The sequence below is a fragment of the Daucus carota genome, chromosome 3, assembly GCF_001625215.2.
Source record: "Daucus carota subsp. sativus chromosome 3, DH1 v3.0, whole genome shotgun sequence".
Classification (NCBI taxonomy): domain Eukaryota; kingdom Viridiplantae; phylum Streptophyta; class Magnoliopsida; order Apiales; family Apiaceae; genus Daucus; species Daucus carota.
In genome coordinates, this window is record NC_030383.2 from 4,273,384 (window position 1) to 4,279,912 (window position 6,529).

General features: G+C 31.2%; 1 long non-coding RNA gene across 4 annotated transcripts; it reads left to right on the top strand.

Annotated features, from left to right (window-relative positions):
• Positions 1–943: 943 nt before the first annotated feature.
• LOC135151085 (uncharacterized) lies at positions 944–4,457 on the top strand. Of its 4 annotated transcripts, none has more exons than XR_010289557.1 (3): positions 944–1,579; positions 1,658–3,595; positions 4,145–4,457. It is a non-coding gene; the product is annotated as an uncharacterized LOC135151085 (long non-coding RNA). The 4 variants fall into 4 exon arrangements; XR_010289559.1 differs by having other exon boundaries at positions 1,658–2,352; positions 2,889–4,457; XR_010289558.1 differs by having other exon boundaries at positions 1,658–1,806; positions 2,034–4,457.
• The last annotated feature ends 2,072 nt before the right edge of the window (positions 4,458–6,529 follow it).

Below are 6,529 nucleotides of genomic sequence, written 5' to 3' on the forward strand. Positions count from 1 at the left end.
TCACGTTTAAATGATACTTAGATTATTTTATCTTTTCTTGCAGTTAATTATTGTTTTCTTAGGTTGATATATATGACTCGGAACAAGCTGGAGGGGCTGTAATTGGCTAGGATTCACCTGATAAACATCTCCATCGTTTAGTGGTTTTTGGCCCGACCTTTATCACCCACTTTTGAAAATCAAAATATTTAATATCTTAAAGTAGTATAAAAATAAGATAGTATATGATACTCCATGTGATATAAGAAGCATTTAGATGATTGAAATTTTTCGATGTAAATAAATCTCCTCTAACTAAACTTCAATTTGAATAAATCTCATCGAAATTGTAATAAAAATATTTCATTAATCTATATTTTTATTATTGGTTTTTTTATGATATGTTCATGCGCACTAAGCATAAATTTTGACTACATTTTCGAACAATGATCATGGTTATCCGTGTATTTACAACACCATTCCAATCAAAAATATCTAGATTATTAATTTTTGTATTTAGCATGTGCTCGTGAGCATACGCTAAACAAATCATTTTATTACTTTAACAAATTGTGTTAATTTAACATCAATCACCTCATGCTCTACTAAAAATGGAACGATCACATTCTGAGCACGTATTCTGTTAAAAAGTTATTAACTCCATCTCAATCAATTATATATAATTGTTTTCACTATTCGATACACATTTTAAAATCCTTATTGACTATACTCTATAACTTATGTTTATATTTCTTTATTTTGTATAAAAATATATGTTTATATTTTTATACAAGAATTTTTTCTAAAATAAATTACAAAACTATATTTTATTAAAACATTAGAATCAGTGTCGTGTACTCGTTCCCCAATATATGCTATTGGCCGGGACTGGGGGAGTCTTTTCTCGAAAAAGGTACGAAGACCAAAACATCAAATGCTTTCTCACTTATTCTGGCGAAGGGAATCTTCTTATCTTATCTTATATCTATATAAAGCAAAATCTCGGGCGGCTTACGTGGCACTTCTCAGGCTCTTAAACCAAATTCTCTGCTCTCTGAGCCTCGCTCGCCTAGAACAACTCTTCTGTTCGACTGATTAATATTAATATTTCAGTTAATGACCTTTTGTTTTCCTAATCTATCTATTAATTATTACAGTTTAAAAACCTTTTGCTTTTCATTACAGGTAACTTTTAATTTTTCAATGGTTAGTCGTGTTGTTCAGCCTTTGATTTCCCACGATCCGTAGTGTTGTTTGTGTAATTCAGCCTTTGTCTTCACATTCACGTGATCGAGAGGGTTCATGGTGATCTGGTCATTAAAGACATCAATAGCATCGATAGATTCGTGTTCCGTACCGCCAAGGTCTACATCAATGGCCTTCTACATGTTTGCGAGGATGTCACAATGAAAGAAGATAACACAACTGTGGTCTTTTCTAAGAGACTCAAGTTTCTGGTGACCTTCTACATGTTTGCGAAAATATCTTGCAATGATTTTTAATTCGATATGAAGGAGCGGAGTATGGTGGATGTGTTTGTTATGGTAGAAGGTTACTGCCATTTGTTTGTAGAGAGGCTCGATCTTGTAGGCAAAGAAAAGTTAGTTTTTTTTACACTTATTAATGTGTGTTATTTGATGCATTTGATTCTTGAAATGATATGATTTCTTTTTTACAGAGGATGTTCAGAGGAGGTATCGGGCTTGATATATGGTTCTATAAGATGATGAGAGTTTCCAAAGCTTCGAGAGACGAGTGCAATGTTCACATCACATTTTGGGAAGGAATTCTTTGCTCTTGCTGAATTAATCATCCATGACAATAGAGGTAAGCAAGCAATATTAGAATATAGTTGATTAATACTGTTGTGACATTTGGCAATTAGAATGGTTAGCGCTTCAGTTTGTTGCAACTGTTATGAACTAGATGACTGCGTAAATCAACTCTGTTCTTGTGTTGCTTTCGGTTCGGTTGGATGAATGTTAGTGATTATAGACACACATGTTTGTTTGGATTAGTGTGATGACAAAGGTCTTTGTGCGAGTTTAATTCAGTGCAGCTGAGGATTTCCTCCCAGTTCTGTGCAAAAGCTCCTCATCCTCAAATGGTACTCTCTCTCATACAAGGTGATTAATAAGTATTCTCTTTCTCAGGTGGGTGGCTTTTTTAAAGAATTTTTGGTGTCACTCCAAGTATTTAGTGTATAAATAAGATACTCTGCTATCTGGTCAAAAGGACCAGCATGTGTAAAACCATAGCAAAATCATCTTCAAAATGTGAAACAAATGTTTCAAGAGCCTCTGTCACTACTCGCCAGTGTTTATTCATAGGGACGGGCAAACTGGACTACGCCAGCTTATGTTGCTACAAATGGTATCTCTGGATTTCTTTGTTACAAGTACACTATTATTTCTAACTTTAAACTGCTTTAATTAGTAGAATAATTTGCTTTTATTGTCCTCTCTTGGTTAAGATATCTGTATAAGCTACTATTTGGTTCTCAAACCTCAGACAAATATGTTATTTCGAATATTGTAAACTCAAATTTGCACTCTCAACAATTTAGATTGCAATTTGTTTTATTACTGGACTTTTACCTCTTTGTTGCAAGTCCAGCACTTAATTAGCGTCTTTTAAATCTTTCAAGGAAGACTTTAACCAATCACACTAAAATGTTATTGTTGTGTAGTAGTTACTCATAAGTAGGGTAATTTAAGAATAGTTATTTACAAGTGATGGTTAAAAACCTGTTAAATTAAATTGTGAGTGTTTACATGAGGCTGTTGTTTATATTAATTTTGTTTTATACCGTGAAATTGAATATAAGTTGTTAGCTCTTTCCTGATTGCGTTTTTACTTATTGATTGTAGCTAATTTTCCGCAACTTTTTTTTTTTTTTTTTTTGACAGAAAATACACTTGCTCGTATCGATAAAACGCCAATACTCCGAGGAGTTTCTTTCATTCAAAAAAGCTTATCATCTAACCGAAAGACATGAAAATGTCTCCGGAAGTTTAGACAATAAGACCTTAATGTCCGAAAAGAAAATGTCCCAACTTGTAAGACCACGCTACCTGAAACAAATACAATTGATTAATAACAAGAAAATACAATAAATTTAATAATTAATATCAGTATAGTTTATCAAATCAAAAGGTGGTAAAAATTTTCCGCAACTATTTGAGTGTGCAAAGATGACAATTACACCAAAGATTTCCATCGATAACGGTGACCTGGTAGTGCATGGGAAAACTGTGCTCAAGGGGGTTCCGGACAATATTATGCTGACTCCAGGATCTGGAGCTGGACTGGTCTCCAGGGCTTTCATTGGTGATACGAGTAGTAAGTGCATCCACGTCTTTCCCGTGGGTGTATTAGAGATTTAGAGTAAGCACCAAAGTTTCCTTCCTAATTTGCTGTTATGTCTGTTTGTAATGATGTGGTTACTCTTATCTATAACTATGAAGTATTATAATCTGCAAGCTCCTAGATATTCCAAATTAATAGCCTACAAATGAAAAGATGTGTATATTGGTGTAATGTGGCTGAAGAGCACCAGGTTTCAGTACAGGGCATTAGTCTACAAGTTGAAGAGGAATCCTCCATGACAATAGAGGTAAGCAAGCAATATTATTTCAAATAAACAAGTATAAATGGGCTTAAATTTGCAATCATAGAAGTACAATTTTTTCGATATATGCAAACTAATCAGATCCTTGTCATGAATGTGTGGAATTTTGAAGCAGGATCAAATCTAAAATAGAATTCCTCGATTTTACTTTGAAAAAAAAAAGATAAAAGCTTTTCTGATTCTATGAAAGGAAGAAAAAAGTGAAAGGACATAACTGACACAAGACATGAATACAAGCATCATTTGAATCGGCAGCTTATACAGCAGTAGTCTAGGTGATCAAATTAGTCCAAAGTACAAGGTTGAAAGAGGCATCTAATACACCTAAGCCTAGAGAGGTTTGGACAGAGAGGAATTAGAAATTATGGATCATATAAAATATATAAAATGTTTTATATTTTATATATTTCTCATTTGAAACCTGTTGCTGCTTCAAAATATGTTTCGAGCATTCATTCAGGAAGTAACACTGATATAGGACCACGTCATTCTAATGAGGATTAACACATCTCTGTTAATGATCTGTATGCCCAGTTAGGATCCTACCATATGTGGCCACTACCAAGTTCATTATATGTTTTGTTTGACATTCATGTTGTCCAAGCTCTGGCTGATGAATGCATCTGTAATGTCTCTGAGACAAACAACTTTGACTGCTTTGGTGCTTGGAAGTCATCTACAAGTGGTTGCGAGTGTTGTGTTTCTCCTGTAGTGCTTTGCAGAAAAGGAGTTGTCACTATGTCTCGAGCTTCCCTTCTTTTTTGTTCTAACTTTCAGGCTCTGCGATGCCTCCTCATTTTAAAAAATAAAATATTCTTAAGTTGATAATTGATTCTTTATTTTTCCAGCTTATTAATTGTTACTGTTAAAGACTATTTACTTTCCGTTTCACAAGATCTTTAATTTATTAAGACTAAGCACATATTTTAATTTTCAAAATATTTAGTCTACATTTTTATCTCAATTATTTATAGATTTATTAAGGGAAAATAGATTTTTTTGTCACCGAACTTATTATGTTTTTAGAAACTTGCCACTCAACTAATTTTTTTTTCCTTTTAGTCACTGATGTTAGGTTCGGAATTTTTTTTGCCACTAAAGTTAGGTTCGGATTTGATTATTACCATTATATTAATTCTTTGTAGTATTATTAAAATATAGTGATAACCTGTAATATTTTGATAATTTGATATATGTCTATCTTTATATATAGTATTTTTATGTACTCAAGATCGTTTATCTTCGGTGATAAGAGTTAAACACGCATTTTACGGTTTCTAAAAGTGTACTCTCATAAATTATTTTATTTTTTCTTCCGAATAAAAATTTAGTGTTTGAATTTTTATACGCAAAAAGAAAATCGCATAAATCATCGAAGATTAAGTTTTCCTCTCTATTTATTTATCTTTATCTTGAAAATTATAATCAGATAAAGTTATTAAAAATTATGAGGATAAATTTAAGAGAGATCTTAGGCTGAACTAGGTGATTGAAACTTTAATAGTGAAAGATGATGCATCGTATTACTCAATTAGACTTTATTTTATCATGAAGAGCATAAATTATTTGAAGTCATTGATTCCATACTGATGATTTAATGAATTTCTAGAATTCTAATTACGATTTTTCATGATCTTAATATTATATCACCTCATTTTATGTTATTATTGCTATATACAAATATATAAACATACATCATATTATCGAAAAATTATATACTATCACTATGTATTAATGATGCTACAAAAAATTATCACAATGCTAATAATCATATCTGAACCTAAGTTAGTGACTAAAAACAAATCCAAACCTAACATGAGTGACTAAAAGGAAAAAAAATTAGTTGAGTGACAAGTTTTTAAAAACATAATAAGTTCGGTGACAAAAAAATCTATTTTCCCATTTATTATTCAATATATATATATATATATAGGCAAGTGATCAAATGGAAACTAATGTTATTCTAGAAACTAGAAACCATTCCTTGAATCACCGTTTATAACCACATACATCACTAGTTTCCATGCTGTTAATCACTATTTTATAAAGTATATTCATCAATTTTTATTTTTAATAATTGAGAAAATTTACGTATAATTGACATTGGTAGTCGATTATTGATGATCAATTATAGTTGTAGAAGGTCTATGATGGTAACAAATGACGGGATGAGGTGTGTGGTCATGATAGATAGTCATTAGTAGTGACAAGTTATGATGACAAATGGTAATAGGCAAATCATGGTTGTAAGTGAAGGCGGAAGTAGTGGAAGGGGTTGATAATGATGTCGGGAGTTTCATCAATGTAGTATGATTGAAGATGATGATCATATACGTTGTATATATGTGTATTTATATATCTATATTTGTCAGATTTCGCATATATAAATTAGTGATTTCTGATATACAAATGAGTGATTTTTATAGTTGAAAATAGTGATGAAAAACTGCTCAGGGACGAGTTTTTAGTTCTTAGGCTAATTTAGTTTCTAGTGGAGTAGGCCCCTATATATATCTATACTATACTATAATAAGCCAAGATGGGTATAATTTGTAGTCCAAGGTTTTAGTTATATTTTTTGGTTTGGTACTGTCCTTTTGGTACTATAACTCTACAAATGTGGAGTCTATTAGTATTATATTGTTAAACAGTTTCAAATACTAAAAACACTCCTAACAATCCATTATCATATAATATTTCATTAAAAAAATTATAATGATGTTATATATAAAATTATAAATATATAATTTTGAATATTTTCTTTTAACAAGAACCTACATATAACTTTTTTTAACTTTAACGTGTTTAATTTCAATATAAACACGAACCATTACATAACATTTTCTAACTCTAATCTTAAAAGTTATTGTTGTCAAAAAAACTAAGATTACAAAATTACGTTGAAATTTGATTGATTAG